The sequence below is a fragment of the Terrapene carolina genome, unplaced genomic scaffold (genome assembly GCF_002925995.2).
Source record: "Terrapene carolina triunguis isolate 2854851 unplaced genomic scaffold, T_m_triunguis-2.0 Scaffold66, whole genome shotgun sequence".
Classification (NCBI taxonomy): domain Eukaryota; kingdom Metazoa; phylum Chordata; order Testudines; family Emydidae; genus Terrapene; species Terrapene triunguis.
In genome coordinates, this window is record NW_020664417.1 from 19,354,475 (window position 1) to 19,371,361 (window position 16,887).

Here is a 16,887-nt window from a genome sequence, read left to right on the forward strand (position 1 = left end):
GCACGTGGCTCGCCAGGGTAAGCACCCTGGCGGGCCGGGCCAGTTTATTTACCTGCTGACGCAGCAGGTTCGGCCGATCGCGGCCCCCACTGGCCACGGCCCACGGTTCGCCGTCCCGGGCCAATGGGGGTGGTGGGAAGCCGCGGCCAGCACATCGCTCGCCCGTGCTGCTTCTCGCCGCCCCCATTGGCCCAGGACGGCAAACCGCGGCCAGTGGGGGCCGCGATCGGCCAAACCTGCCGCGTCAGCAGGTAAATAAACTGGCCCGGCCCGCCAGGGTGCTTACCCTGGCGAGCCGCGTGCCAAACGTTGCCGACCCCTGCTCTAGCATATTATACTTACAGAAAGCTATGTTTCAATGCACATGCAAAGCAATTCTGAAGATCACATATTTCCCTATATTGAAAAAAAGAGAGAGGGACTGAAAATACACAGAAAGGTATGCAAAAGAAATGTACAGTAATGTACCACAGAGCACTTCAGATACGAGTTCTGATAGAAACAGCAGTGGGAATGATGTGATATGCAGCCTTAGCTCTCTGTAAACAGCATATTGCAGTGAGCTGTGCTGTGCACTGCTAACGTACAAAGCATGGATAGACTGAATTGCCCCACCTTATTGCTATAACAACCACCAAGAGTATGCAGTAGAAATAAGTATTACTACCAGACCTGCACATCATTCAGTAGTCCCTGGAAGGATTTCCTATCCATTCAAGTATTGTTCAATTTCCCACAGTCCCAGACCCCAAAGATGCCATAAACACAAACGCAAACGTTCATACTGGTCTTGCTGTCTCTGATACACAATGGCAGTGGCTTGTCCTTGCTGGCAAAAAACACAGTAGAATATAACTGATACCCGACTGTATGTGATTTTCTAACATGAGCACTATGGGCAGCAGTATCTTGTGATGAAAGTATTGAGTTAATTTCCCCATTTTCTGCGGATAGCATACCATGTTAATGGTGACCCTCATAAATCTACCCTCTTGTGCAAAGATTTACCCAACTATTTTAAAATGTCCAACTTCCAAACTGAAGTTAGGCATACAAATTTCTATTTAGGCACTAAATAAAAGTGACCTTACTTTTAAAGCTTCTGAGTACCTGTGGCTCTCATGAATGTCAGTGGAAGCTGGGATGCCTCCGAAAATTAGGCCAGTTTTATTTAGGTGCCTACCACAACCACTCAAATATGAAAATGTTGGCCTGTATTTATGACTAAAGTGATAGTATTTTGATGCTATCCTTGCATCATTATATATATTTAAAAAAACATGATTATTGCTCAGTCCATCCTCTAGTCATCATAAAATTTTCTAGAACAAATATATTTAAGTAAGCTTTCAATTCATACTTTGTTCACCACATGCATAATCAGTGTTGAAATAAGATCTGTGCAGAACATTAATGGATTATATTATTTGAGGTGGGGGTGGGGGTAGGTCAAAACTGCCTTGTATTCCTTTGGGTAGGATCTGGGAGTTGCAGGAGACTTTAGTTGAGCATTAGCTCTAAATAGGGTTGGTTTTATTTTTTATAGACTTGTGTCTGTTGTTCCCCTTTCACTTAATCTATTTTTGGTGTAGTGTAATATACATAATTTAAATAACCAGGGAATGTCTCTGGGCTCAAAACCACTTGCTGGCTTATATTAGCTAATTAATGGTGATTTATCTGAGTTACTAATTTGAGTGCAGCCGATTGCCTTTAGGATTTTTTTGTGAACGTTGTAAGAATTTTGATTATAATTATGCTTATTTGATGGGCAGTCTACTTAAAATACTTCTTTAAAAAAATATTTGCCTGGCAGCATTTTTTTTCTTTTTACTATGCCAAACAAGTGACCTTGGTTGTTTTCTAGTTCAGATCATGTATTCAGGTAGTCTGTTTACTCTGCAACTCAATTTTATCTCTCTCTCTCTCATTTTCTCTCTTGTATTAGGGTTTATTTGCTTAGCTTCAAAACAATGACTGCTTGAAAAATAGTACTGATCTTGAACCCACAGAGCTTAATCATTTTCACAAAAACTAATATAGTAGATTCATTTTAGCCAAACTTCTCTGTCATGCTGGCCTGATTCCCAGAGCTTGAAAGTGTGAATTTAATGGTGGTACAATGTCTGAGGTAGGAATATAATAGAAACCTCTCAGCAGTATATCTATTGGATCAGTGTAATTTCTTTTTTCTCTATTGGTCTCAATGTCTCTTAAGGCAATCTACTCTGCAGACAGCAAAGGAGGCTAGCCTTCTCTTTACTGTGATCCCAATGCTACTTACACTAAACAAAGAATCAACTCCCTAGATAAGGTATACTGTTAAATACATAATCCTTGAGGAAAGTTTACTATATTAACAAGTTTATTCTTTCGCTGCACATTTAAGAAAATACTGTAGATTTAGTTTGTTGCTCAGAAAACACATCATTTCAATTTGATTATCATTGCTTTTTACCTTTCTGGACCTCTGTGGACAAGAAGGTTTTGTCTTACCTCACTTTCAGGTGTTAATATGAGGATTAATACATACTTTTAAAAGGTATGCTTCTGTGCACATTTATAGCGGAGTATCATACTCAGAACTACAGCAATATACATCTTTGAAGCACTGTATAAACTTTAAGTTACATATTTAACAAATTCTATTGTGTACCTAATTTTCACCATTACAGAGTCTACTAGCAAGCATTTTTTTAACACTAATTTCCTTCTGTAGCAACTTATGTATCATGGGCAAAGGAAACTGCTAAAATATCTACTCAACATAAATCACTGCCCTCCTAGATTCTTCTTTGCATAATACCCTTGGGCAAAATGTTGTCTACTGGCAACAAGAGACAGAACTGGTCAAAGTTCTTCAAATCTACAACTAGGACGGACATTATTTGGGAGTCTAAATTTATAACTTAATGCCAACATTTTTTAACTTGGTGCTTACATTTGGGCATTTAAATCCATATCTAGACACCTATACAATCAGTATGACTTCAACTGTGGGTGATAGGCATCTCTGAAAATCATGCCACATTCATTTAGGTGCCTACATATGGACTTAAGTGCCTAACTGCAGATACCCAAATTCAGAAAATTTAGCCTTAAATTTTCGGTGAGCTCTGGACTGCTCTTAAGTAATTCATGGTAAAGAACGTATAAATAAATAAATACTAAGCTCTTGTAGCATTTCCATCTTTAGACATCAAGGCAGTTTACAAAGAAATGTGTTATTATCTTAATCTAACAGATGGGAAAACAGAGGCACGGAGAGTTGAAGTGACTTGCCCAAAATCACACAGCAAGTCAGTGGCAGAGGCAAGAATAGAATTCAGGTCTTCTGCTGCACACTCCTCAGTGCCTTCTCACCTGGACCATATTGCTATGCATGGACTTCTCTGACTGTTGCATACTCTCAAAACTTTTTTCATAAATCTCACAATATTTGGCATTTATCTTCAAGCCCCAGCTCCTGGAGTCATGAGACTATGTGAGGCTCTTAGCTTGCATTAGGAAAAAACAACTTTTATCCCTCATGGTTGCAGCAAAAAGTTGGAAATGTGACCCAAGTGCACCCAAAATGATAAGATTTAAAAAAATGTGGCGGCAAATAAGAAGAACCCAAATTAATTTCTTTTTAAAAAGATCATGGTTTTTAAGACAGACAATCTCATGATTTTTGGGCCCTGACTCAAGACTTTTGAATGTTTGCTTTTTGGCAATACTGGAACTACTTCTCCATATTCCTCTCAGTCACTCTCAGGCTACGTCTTCATTGCCCAAATAGTTGGTTTTTTGTTTTTGTTTAAACAGCAAGATAACTAATATGGATTAGTTCTCTTGCTGTAAAATCCTAGGAGCTAGGGCTCATGTAGTTTTTGGTGAGGTCAGCACTATACCTTCCCACTCGTCGTTGAGCCAGCCAAACTACATCATGGAAAAGACTACAGAGCCTTGTCTCCACTAGGATCTTACAGAGAGAAAGTTAACACATGCATTAGTTATCTCACTGTAAAAACTTACATTTTTTGGCAGTAAAGACAAAGCCTTTGTCTCTCTTCAGCTCCTCTAGAGTCTTTGATCTCCTAATTCCTCCTCTCCTGCCCTCATTTATGTTCTGGTCTCTCTGATCTCTGTTCACCAATCCCATATACCTCTGTGTAATCTCCACTCAGAACAACTCTAAAACAACTAGAACCTCATTCTCCATTTTTGGCAAAACATGTATACTCGTGAAAACACAATTTTAGGAAATCTCATGATCTCGTAGATCAGTTCATGAGTGACATTCAGCAAGTTCAACAGGCTTATTTAATTACAACCATACAAATCCAACACACACGTCAGAGTCATGGCTATGGATCTCAGACTTATAAAATTTTACAACTCATAAAAGCTATGAAATAGAAAATGAAAAGTACTCTTATTCACCTCATCTTAAGTTTAAGTATTATATGATTTAGATTGTTCGATCAAAGGCAGCAAGTAACTGAGTTTTGCTTACATTCATAGTAAGTAATACAATGTGCTGTTGTACTTATCTGATAACTTTCTGATGTGTTTACTTACATGACAAGTAAAAAGGCCTAACCCTTTCAGTGGCTAATTGACTGAGAGGAGAAGCAGCAGAAATGTAAAGACTGTGAGATATACAAGATGTCATTTTCTTTTTGTCACCATCACCAATACTAAAATGAGAACTGAAAGTGGAAGTCATATACAACGACCTCAAAGACTGCTGCATATACAGACCATATATTCAGAAAAGCAATTTTTCAATGTGCATCTTTATTCTTTCTGAGGTACGGAAGATGAATGTTTATATGTACCCTCCCTGCTAATTCCCTGTTAAATTTTGTTCTAGAAATATTACACTAACTATTGAGGTTAAATAGTATTTAGCTAGAGAGAACAGACACAATTAACACATAGTTGACTGGGATGAATTTAACTCCATCTCCCCAACCTCTTCATGACTGGCAACACAAGGGAATTGGGATTCAGAATAGGGAAAAAGGAACTGAGCCAAACTGCCCATCTGTAGAATTTAATTTGTTTAGGCTTTGGTCGTCTGAATAAAGCCATACACTAAGACTGTTTGGTAATTCTGAACACAGGATGCACCTTAGAAATTAACTATCTGGCATTAGAACTTATTAATCACTATATTTCAAGAGACCTTTTTATGAGAAAACGCACTCCAATTCATAGATACTGTCTTGTGCAATGTACTTATTAAAAACAGCATATCCCTGTAGCCCAGAGGGCTGACAGCTTCCTCCAAAGCTGTACTGCTGCTCTAAGCTAACCTCCAGGGGCTACTCAAGAGTGATACAGCCTTCATCCTCTCCCATGGAGTCTGAATGTATCATACCCACAACACGCTCAACCTCAGCTATCCTGAGAAATGTTATTTCTGAGATGGCTACTGAACGTAAGTTCTGAGCCTAGCTGCAGTTTGCTAGCCATAAAAAAAATCACCAATAATTTTTAAAAACTGCATCATTTTTATGACAGAATAAACGCATTGATTCAATGTATACGAGAACCCTTTTTTCCTTATGTTCAGACACAGGTATCATTTGCTTCCATTACATCACTTGTACTTGACTTTTTATCTCCGGATGATAAAAATATTACAAAGAAATAAGACAGCCAGACCCTGAGTCTTATGAGTGAGTAAAGGAATGCTTGGAGACAGCACTGAAGAACAAAAATGTACTGAACAAATTCAGTTCAAACAGGCTGATAATATCCTGAGGTACCACTAGAGCTTTTTTGCTGTTGCTGTTGTCGGTTAAAAGTGGCATAAAATCTGTAGAGATTTTTTCCCCCAAAGATGATCTTTCTCTAGTTTACTAGATACACTGTTTTACTTTGCATGAATACCCTCTTTGACATTAAGTTCAGCCTTCAGGCTAGCATCACTTATCTCTCTTTATAAAAATTCTCATATTTGACTCTGTCATATTTATTATGTCAGATTCTAAACCAACTACCAACATTCTACAGGACAAAACATACAATCAAACAATTGAAATGATTTCAGGAAGTGTTTGGGAAATAGTGAATTCTATATATTTTTAACTTTAAAGTACAATTAGTATGTTCTTCTTTCATTTTTCAAATAGTGTGAATTTCAGAGCTTTTAAATACTTACTACCTATAGAGGCAAATAAATATGGAAAAATACTAAAATAACTTCAATATTAATTTAAATCATAAGAAAACAAATGTTTTTGCATTTATGTTAAATGCTTCATTTCTCTGTACACAATCCTTCACTATTGAGCAGAGGCAGAAAACAATGTAAAATGATAGAATTTGTACAAAATGTATTTGACTTTTTAAATACGGATATCTAATTTCAGAATAAAAATGTACAGAACCCTGCGGCAAACTGGAAAAGTATGGTATAGCAATATACAAAAATCTAATTTTTTTAACTGAAAAACCATTCTCAATTTTGAACAGTGTTAGCTAAAAAAAGAAACAGTATGCAAATTATATGATATCAAATGATTTAACATAGGGGCTTGTGAAGGAATCTCATGAAATGGTAAACCACCAGCCAGTGGAAACAAACATTTCAGTTACAGTATGTGATCATCCTGTGGGTGCCTATTATCAGAAGCTCCTGGGAATCCAATACAATATGGTACTGATAGATTTTACTTTTACTTATGAACTAGTTTAGAAATAATAATTATACAGAGCATTAAAACATATGGGAAAAAATATGAAGACAAGATTGACTTGCAGCAATAGCAGAGTAGGGAAGCTTCCTGAAGTGAACAAAGGGCCACACAGTGGGATATAAGAAAAACTAATTCTCATCTCTAAACTACTGTCAATCACAACAGGCCTGCCCTTTAAACAGGGTCAGTGTGCCATTTATCCATTGTTTAGTCATTGAAATGACTTGTACTGGAACTCTTCCCTGGGATTTGTCACAATGATCAGATTTGATGCCATTATCAGAATACCAAGTACGTGCTGCATACTCTATAGATGGGGGGCTTGAATAATTCCTGATGGCACAAGGCACACGTGTGCCCCAGACAGGACTCATCTCATGAGAGGGAGATAGTGATCACATACTGATCTCTCTCTCTCTTGGGGTGAGGGTTCTGCTAGGAGAGAGCAGCACATGCAGAAACACATTACTCAGTGCATGCGCACACACGTACATGCACCTGCACTGCCCATAGGAGCTGGGAGAAAACATTCATCTGAGGTTTTCTGAGCATCATGCTGAATCACTGCATTTCCCAGGCACTCGTCCATGTACTCTCTCTGGCCAGAGTTTGGGACACTATTAGTTGCCTTCAGGCCCAGGCAGATGGGGTGCTGCGGGCGCAGTGTACTGCTGTGATCTCCCTTGGGACAGACTTTGCGCCACTGAAGCCTGCGGCACAGGTTCCATTAACAGGGAGTGAATCAATGCAGTATATTCACATTGTGTTTATTTGTGTATTTGTATTTGAACATTTCTGTATTTGCAAAAAAGAGTGCTAAGGCTATGTCTACCTTACAGCGGCACAGCTGTACCGATGCAGCTGCGCTGCTGTAAGATCTCTCCTGTAGCTGCTCTATGCCAATGGGCGAGAGCTCTCCCGCTGACACTGGGGATCTCTGCATTCCCTGCACACTGTGAAAGGGATCTCTGTGCTGGCAACACACAGGCTGGCAAAGGGAAGGATTGGGGGCTGGGCCTGGAGAGAGGTGAAAGGAGCGATGATAATGCATATTCAGTGCATGTAGCATGGAGAGGCTCGTTTGCTATTCCAGCCATAAACTGGAGTAGCAGCCATTTGGGGGAAGAGGGAGTCTGCACAACAGCCTTGAACCCTGCTCGCAGGTGGCAACAGTGAATTTCACATTTCCAATCTCCATGGCCTTCACTCATATAAAACCTGATTACATGGGCTTTATGCAAGCGAAATAAATTCCATCCATATTGAAAAGGTGTGTAAAGTATACTGTAAACACAGTCAGCATCTTACAGTGTGTCAGTGTCAGTCATCAGGAATTTGCAGCCCTTTTCCCTATATATTTGAATACTTTCCTTTCTACTTGCCTCAACTATTTATAATTACAACACCCATCTCTTATACAGAGCTTTTCATCAGTAGATTTCAAAGTGCTTTACAAAGGAGGTAAGCATCATTATCCCCATTTTACAGCTGGGGAAACTGAGGCACAGAACAACGATGTGACTTGCTGAAGGGCACCCAGGAAGTCAGTGTGGCCAAGCCAGAAATAAACCCAGTCCATCCCCTGTTCTCTATCTACTAGGCAACACTGTTTTCTCAGTGGCATCTCAAATCCCAGCTTTCCAGAATGCTGCTGCCTGCCTTCTCACTTATACAGAGAAGTAAAATTATATTCACTCCCAGACAACGCCACCAACCCCTCTTACAGGTTAGGATGCAGTTTAAAATGACAATTATTCAATTATTGTTTCAACTGTGTATGCTCAATTCCCTTTGACTTACATGATGGAATGAGTGGGCCCATGCTATTTTAAGCTATCATGTACTTACTAGCTTATTGCATTATGCTGAGTGTCTGTCTCTCTTTCTCTCTTACTATTCCCACGAACCTGTCTTCCTCCCTTCACGTAATCTCAACACTATTGGTGTGAGAGCCTTCTGAAAAAGAACAGGAGTACTTGTGGTACCTTAGAGACTAACAAATTTATTAGAGCATAAGCTTTCATGGGCTACAACCCACTTCTTCGGATGCATAGTGGGTTGTAGCCCACGAAAGCTTATGCTCTAATAAATTTGTTAGTCTCTAAGGTGCCACAAGTACTCCTGTTCTTTTTGCGGATACAGACTAACACGGCTGCTACTCTGAATTCTGAAAAAGACTTCCTGTATCTCTTCGCCACACTGACTCTCATTTCACATCTTATCTGAGAGCATAACTGTTCCCTCTGTCTATATATTCCAGTGTCTCCATCCACTATGATTATTATTTATCCCTAGAAATCAGTTCATACTTCACTTATTATAAAAATAATGTTTTATTGTATATTGGTAACTCAGAATAGATCTACTCTTTTTGGCTGTGTCTACATGAGCATTCCCCCCCATAAAATTGCCCATTGTTGTAGCTCTTCCAGAAGAAGCATTGGTGGAAGTGCTAATGCAGGCAGATGTTAATGGCCCCATTGTTTTAACCAAAGCATTATCTAATCCTGCTAAGATCAAACTTAGGTGACATAATGGTAAAAATACTTCCAGGTGCCACCACGTTATCTAAAACGAGTGATTCCACCATTGCTATTGCTGGAAGAACCAATCCAGTGGAACACTTTAGGGATAAAAGGTTAGTGTATACAAAGTCACAATGACCCCAAAATAAAATACATCTGCCTTAACAATCCTTATTTAGCAAGATTTTAAAAACGAACTGTTTGCATCTTCCTCACCAAGGTGAAGTACAGTATTTTTTTTCTGCTCCAAAATATGTATGAAAGAAGAAAAACAGTAAGCAAGGATGAAGCAAAAAGAAAGGCTTGAACTTCATAAAACTGATTTAAACACTTTGATTGGTGAAGGCACCACTGAGTTTGAAAGAGTTAATTACTTACACAATAAGGGTCCAATCCTTTGACTTTGATTTCAGAGGAACTATTCATATGAGGAGGAATTGCTCATATGAGCCAGAGTTACAGATGAGGCCCTATTTAATATATTGGATAACACATTTATGCTAACACAAATAGGATAGAAAAGTTTTTGTGCACAATTTAGATGTAACATGAAACGATGATGAAAGGCTTCAAAAGTATTATTATTTTTCTCACTGTTTATATCAAGTTAGAACAAACACATAAATACTTTGCAAACCAAACAGAATTCAGCTGTGAAATGCATCTGACCTGTAATTGTTCCAAGAGAGAAAAAATAAAAAACAAAAGAAAGCAGATTATATTTTAAAATCAAGAAAAAGACAGCTGCTGACAAAAGAAATGTTTGCTTTGTACTGAACACAGATGCTGCTCAAGCAAAATTCTCAATATATTATTACAAACTGTCTGAGAAAATCTGACCTGATTTCATAAGCCCAGCAAAAGCAAAACAAAGGAAAGGATGATGTTTGTGGGCTTTTTCCTCTAGCACAGCCATGCAAGCTGAGCTGTGAAACTGTGATGGAAATATTAGAGCTGTTGTGCCTGAAAAAACGCAGTGATCATTTCATTCTTCCTGTCTTTTAATGCTCCAGGGTTTTGGAGACGAATAGGAGCAATAAGTTCACTTTGCAGAATTAATGCTGTAATTCTTTATCATAAGAGTAGAGCATTACCTCAATCTGATTTTTCTACAAAATGGTTCAAAGTCTATTTTTAATGATGGCCCTAATTTGTTAACACCTTTTAAATTATTAATCCCCTTTATATTCAAGTAGTTATTGCATGTCATAACAATGTATCTATGCAGGGAAATTTAATAGTATTTTCTGCATGTCAAGAAAAGGCTTGTTCGGCAAAATGCTATTAAAACTGATAATGAGCTAAATATTTGCCATAGCAAATGCTGAAATTACTATATCAATCAACACTGGGTTCTCTTATTCAATAAACAAAATTTAACCTATTAACTTTGCCTAATTTTAGGCAGCAAAATGCTTGTTTTAAGGCACATCTTGCCCTTCACTTCATATCTTTATCATCTGGTAACTACATTTTTCTGCCCAATTAAACCATTGTTTTAACCAGATTCAGTAACATAAGCTTGCTAGTCATTTTTGAATGCACCTATATTATTAGATCCTGAACATGATTTCCACTGCACTGAATTTAGACTACATTTTAAAAACACACATATATCAAAGCAAAATGATAAGCAATTTTCTTGAAGACTCCCTTCACATTAAAGAAAAGAAATGGAATTTATAAAGAAGGCATGATGTAAAATAAAACCTTGTATTGCAAAGTTCTAACTCTTCAAATTTCCAGCTTCTCTATGGATTTTTGTACATGGCAGGATACTTGTGTTGATAATGATATTCTATGAAAATAATTTGCAAAATATGAAAAATGTGCACTAGCATCTCAATTTGACTTCAGATTTTCAGACACAGGCACAGGGATGAAGGAGTCTCCTTTTCTGAGCATCTAAAGGAATGCATAAATCTGAATACTGATTTAATACTTAACACACTATTCAGCAACCAAACAGGCAACCTCCATCTCTGAATAGTACAAATAAGATGAAATGCTTTATTGCATAAGATAAGAGGCTTGCCTCACCAGAGTCTGCTGCTGTATGATGTTGTGTTCATGCACAAGTTGCTGCATCCACTGCCTCAGTTGCTTTTGTCACAGAAAATTATTGTATGATTAAGAGGGATCAAGTTGCACCCTCTAGAGGCTAAATTAAATTGTGGAGGAAGTGGGCACAGTTCCTAGTCACTTCAATCTCACCTCAGCCTGCTTACACCAGTGTTAAATTTGGCCTTAGAACTCCACTTGCTAAAAGAAATGACCATAAATGTTCAGAAGCAGGGTAATTTGGGAAATGTTACAAAAGGGACGTGGTTATGAAACAACACCCTGTATGTAATTATCGTCTTGGAGCACTGTAGGAGCACAAACATAAATAAAGATTTTCTTTGCACTGCCCAAAATTAGGGCTGCATCCTCCTCCCACTGGAGTCAATGGGAAAGCTCACATTGACTTCAATGAAACCGAGTCAAGCCCTAAATATATCCCAAAAAATGGATCTAAATGGCATGCATCCCCAATGTTGAAAAAAAAAGCTTGAGTATATCTAATAATACTGTACACTGGTGAACTTTTTAAAAAACAATTTATCCTTAAAAATTATTCTTGATGTAACGCTGCAGAGATCATTTTCAAATGTGAGTTATCAGCCCTGTAAATGTCAGTCAAACAAGATAAGGCTGCCTCTAAAGGTTCCTAGTATTGCATTTGTTAATAGGTTTAAACTTTCTTGTTGGCATAGTTCCTCACATTTTGATGAAGTTTCTACCTACTTTTCAATGCCGTTTCACATTCTGGTACCCTACACTGCTGTGCAATAAAACATCCAGATAGTAGAATACGGATATTTTTTAAATTAGATGGGAGAGCTGTACTAAGCTATTTTCCCATTTAAATTACACAAAAAGTAGACTAAAGAAAGACATGATACCTGTTAGAATAATCCTGTTGAGTGTCTCATTATTTCAGTTTTCAAGGAAAAAAATTACTCATTTAATTATGAGATATTTTTCTGTCGAACTAGATTTTATTCTTCATGGCAATTTTTATTAGTAGCACAGATTTTGAAATGCAACTATCTTCCCCTTTAAAAAACTATACTGAATATACAGGTAATGGCCAGTACTGTTTTATGATTTACTTAGCTCTGGTCTATACTGAATAATGTAGCTGAAGTCGACGTATTTAGATCGACTTACCGTGGTGTCTTCACCACAGTGAGTCGACTGCTGCTGCTCCCCCGTCAACTCTGCCTGTGCCTCTCGCGGTGGTGGAGTACAGGAGTTGACAGGAGAGCGCTCGGGGGTTGATAGACGTGATAAATCGATCCCTGCTGGATCGATCGCTGCCCACTGATCCGGCGGGTAGTGAAGACATACCCTTAGATTAACAGTCTAGGCCCAATTTTTCAGTTACTAGGATTTCATATACAATTGTTATTGTTCCCTACAAACTGGGTAGGCCATGAAGGGACCAACCCTCTTTTGTTTTTTACATTCTGGTAATTGTGTTTAGGAATAGTTCTTCCTTTCCTTCCATCTTACAAGGCAAGATTCCTTACAGCGTGCATTATAGCTCCACTACCAGGCAGCAGGAGTTATATCAGAGTCAGACTCCTCCCCTAAAGCCCACCAAAATCCCAACAGAGCTAAAGATATATAGATGCATATTGCAAAGCAAGTATTAGAGTACTTGAATGGAGCCAGATAGGATAGGAGAAAAGGAAGGATTACAAAATACACATCTGCCAATGTATGATTTTACCTTGTGGTACGTCCCATTTTCTTCCATCCCAAGCACAAGATTCCATACCACAAAAGGAAAGGGAAGCAGAGAGGCAAGTGACAGTGAATATAAGAAGATAGAGTTCTCCAAGCTGCATTTAAGGAAATCTATGTCCAAAATGAACCTTGTAATATAACAAGGGTAAAAAATTAGGCAGCAAGGACTATGTAGCAGCTAGAGCCAATCCAAAAATCTGAACGTATTTGTTGATTTTTTTAAAATCAAAAATGATTTTTTTGACAATTTTTTTAATCCAGCTGGTCAAAAGTTATTGTGTCAAAAAACCTGAGCATTTTTCTCTGTAGCTGGTCAACCCCTTCACCACCAAACTGTTGTTGTTTCTTTTCCTGTCAAAAATCAATTTGTAATGAACATTTTCATTAAAATATTAAATGAATTTTTTTAAACCAGCTTGACTAGCAGCCCTACATGCATCAACTGCTCATATATCAGGTTAGTGTTAGAACACCACTGAATACCCATTGAAGGGTGTGGAGGGGAACTTTTTTCACCTCTTTGTAGGGCATTGTAGGACACAGTCTTTCAATCTACCGGGTAATGATCACCTTAGAAACTCTTAAACCTTTGTTTTATCCATAGAGGCTGACAGATTTTAAGACAAAAAATCTCAGTCTAGCCTAAATAAAATGCAATAGCCTCCTTAATATCTAGACTATGAAGTTCACTATACATTACACAGGATTTACAAGGTCAGGAAAAAAGATTTTTTTTTCTTTATCTAAATCTTGTTGCTCATGCTGCAACCATCCACCAAACAGAGGATTCAGTGCTGGGTAGGACCCCACCCCCACATCCTCAGAGACAACTGGTTGAGAATTTTGATGGCTGGAGAAGCACTGAAGACCCAAGCTGCAGATACTCCAGGAGAACTAATCCAAAACTCAAGCAAAAGGTGGTTAATAATTGACAAAAATATATAATTTCAAGCACAATAGGCAAAAACAGTAACAAAAGGTGGTTGCCTCTGGATTGGTGGATAGCATCATCATGAGACAGTAAAATATTCACTTAAGGAGAAAAAAAATCCTCTCTCTCAAGGAAGGATCCATCCATCAGTTGACCTGAGGTAAGTGATTGTTCCTTTGGGACTGGCAGTAACCTGAATATTGTGATTTTTGGTGTAAGGGACCATCTATCAAAAAGGCAAGCTTGCCTAGGTGGCAAGATAGATTGGAATACCCAAGTGGACTGTCTGTGACTCCATGGTTGGCTGTTAAAGTGCCTGAGGAGTTTACATGTGATACTTGGTTGCTGAAATCTCAGTATAGAATTCGCCATCAGTTTGGGGTTTGTGCCCTGCTTCTTAACAGTCTGCCCTGAGGCTGATACTCATGCTCTTGGGCCACTCCAGACAATTTGACATCATGATATGTAATTTAATTCAGGACAGCTGGGGTATTCTTGCAATTGATCTTTTTGGTAAGAAACAGTAGTGATTCTGCCAAATTCGTGTTCTGTTAAGCCACCAGCCTCTTTATTTAAATCCCTCCTGAAACCTCACTTCTTCCTTGAATATTCAAGAATGAGTATTCACCCACTTAACTCCTTTATGTTTATACATACAGTATTTAGAAATAAAACCTAACCCGCTCTGCTGCTAAACTCAGTAGTCTTACACTGTATGGCTATAATCCTCAACCTTCCTCCCTGATTGCTCTCTACTGTCACACACCACTCTACATTTAGGTGATAAGATCTTTGGAACATGTTTTGCTTTGACTTCTGTGTGGTGCCTGCCACACTTTTGGGTGCTATAAAATAGTAAGTAACAAAAATATTTCACACTGGTTAATTCTTCTTAGGAAAGCCAGCTTATATAGATATTTTTACATTATATCACAAAATTCCTCTCTTCATGTTTATATGTTTCACTCTAGGCCATCATATTCCAGGGTGATGGAAAAGAGTAGAAATGATGTTGCCTGGATGTGATTCAGGGTATCTCCAAATTAACCCCACAGGCTTTGGCACTCAGAATTCGTAAAACTGCCAGTTGTTCCTCCTATTTCCCCTAGCCTGCCTCAGATTCTCTTAATGGAAGACTGCACTGGCATCAAGTCAAAGTAAGACTGAATTCATAAGCCTGTGTTAAAATGAACATTTAAAGTCTTATGGTTCTTCAGAAATAAATGTTTTAAAACCACTTCTTAAGAAGAGCATTCCTAGGTAGAAACTTTAATTTAGCTTTGACTATCCTATGCAAATATTATTTTATGATGTTAAGAACTCAGCCCCCATTTCCCCCCCGATTGAACTTTTAAATACTACATTGAACCTTTAAATAGCTTGGATTTTTGCATCTGCTGTGATTTAGTTCATTTTAGTTTTCTCTATCAGAAAATTCTATTTCTTCATTTTCACCGTTATGTTGAGGACAGCATCCATATGTTTTGTCAAGACCATTATTAATGTTTATCAAAGCAAACCTCAGAACATGGCAGTAGGAGGTGGCTGAATAGATGGTTGCAATTACTTAAAACATTTTGCCATCTACACTTGACTAGAAAGGTGTGACCTTTTCTTTCCAATGCAGACCATGCTAACACCATTTTTATTTTTGTCACCTCAAGACTAGACTACAGTAATGTTCTCTTCATGAGGCTGCCTATTCAGACTACCCAATGGCTGAAGCTAGTGCGGGATGAGGCTTCCTACTTGCTGAGCAGTGTATAGCATAGACAACATAAAACACCAATATTCCAAGAGCTGGACTGTCTTCCATTGAGCTTTCAGGTGGAGTTCAAAGTGCTGGTTTTAACATAGTAAAGCCAAGAATGGTTTGGGACCCTGTTACTTGAGAGATCATTTTTCTCTCCACATATATTGCCACAGTTGGATATCAGTGGAGCGACATGAGCTGGACCTCCCTTGATATAAATGAGAGGGCTGCTGGCAGGGTGTTCTCTCTGTGGGGTCTCTTAACTCTAGAATTCGCTTCCCTCCTTCAGTCACCTGTATGCAGAATTGTTAACCTTCTGCCTCACTGCAAAACCCATCTGTTCTCACAGGCATTTATGGCGATTTGGGGGCTCCATAAGCTAGGGGCACTGGTGCCTGAAAAATGGTTTAGGAAGAGGAGAAATATATGATTGAGTAAAGTGTCTTTAGTCATTGTGAGAATGCCTATTTATTGGTTAAGCAAGTTTCCACTTACAAATTCTTCAAAGTACTGTAGTGAAAAATTTAGATGTTCTAAATGTATTTTAAACTTTGGGAGGTGACTTGAGCTCTGGATAAGTGCCAGAGAAATAAAATAAAAGTCAGTGACAAATGTTTAGACTTTTTTTATTAGTAAGATCAAATGGTGAATTTAATTTAAATTATCACACACTAATTTGTTACTATTAACACAACTTGAAACCTAAAAGACTCAGACATATTTAATCTGACTAATTATAGCAAGCTTGAAAACATGTTGGAAGCAGCATGATTTTTAAAAAATATGGCAACTGCGGTTTGGGAGAAGGAAAAAATCTAATAACACAATCACACACTGACAGCTGGATCTCACACTATAGTCACTTAATCATTTTAATCTTAACAGATCCCACATTACTTATCTCCAGGTCCTTATGCAGTTTTTACTCAACAGTAATCAACACAAATTTGACTGAGAAAGAATCTGAGGATTTGGCCTTATATACATCAAATAATGCAGGCTAACTTAGGGATACAGGGCAGCAGCTAGGCAGATAGCATACAGGAAGTTGGACAACACAAGTATCCTGCCATGTACAAAAATCCATAGTGAAGCTGGAAATAGTTTGGTCAAGAAAACCAGAAAAAAACCCTAGTCTTACAAATGCTATGAGATTATTTATGTCCAGGAAGAGCAGGCAGGATCATAGTT

At 38.2% G+C, this 16,887-nt stretch overlaps 1 protein-coding gene across 1 annotated transcript in view; it reads right to left on the reverse strand.

The window, feature by feature from the left end:
- The window catches only part of TTC29 (tetratricopeptide repeat domain 29), a 193,257-nt gene that overhangs the window by 34,639 nt on the left and 141,731 nt on the right, over window positions 1–16,887 (reverse strand). The gene's annotated exons all lie outside the window — the stretch shown is intronic.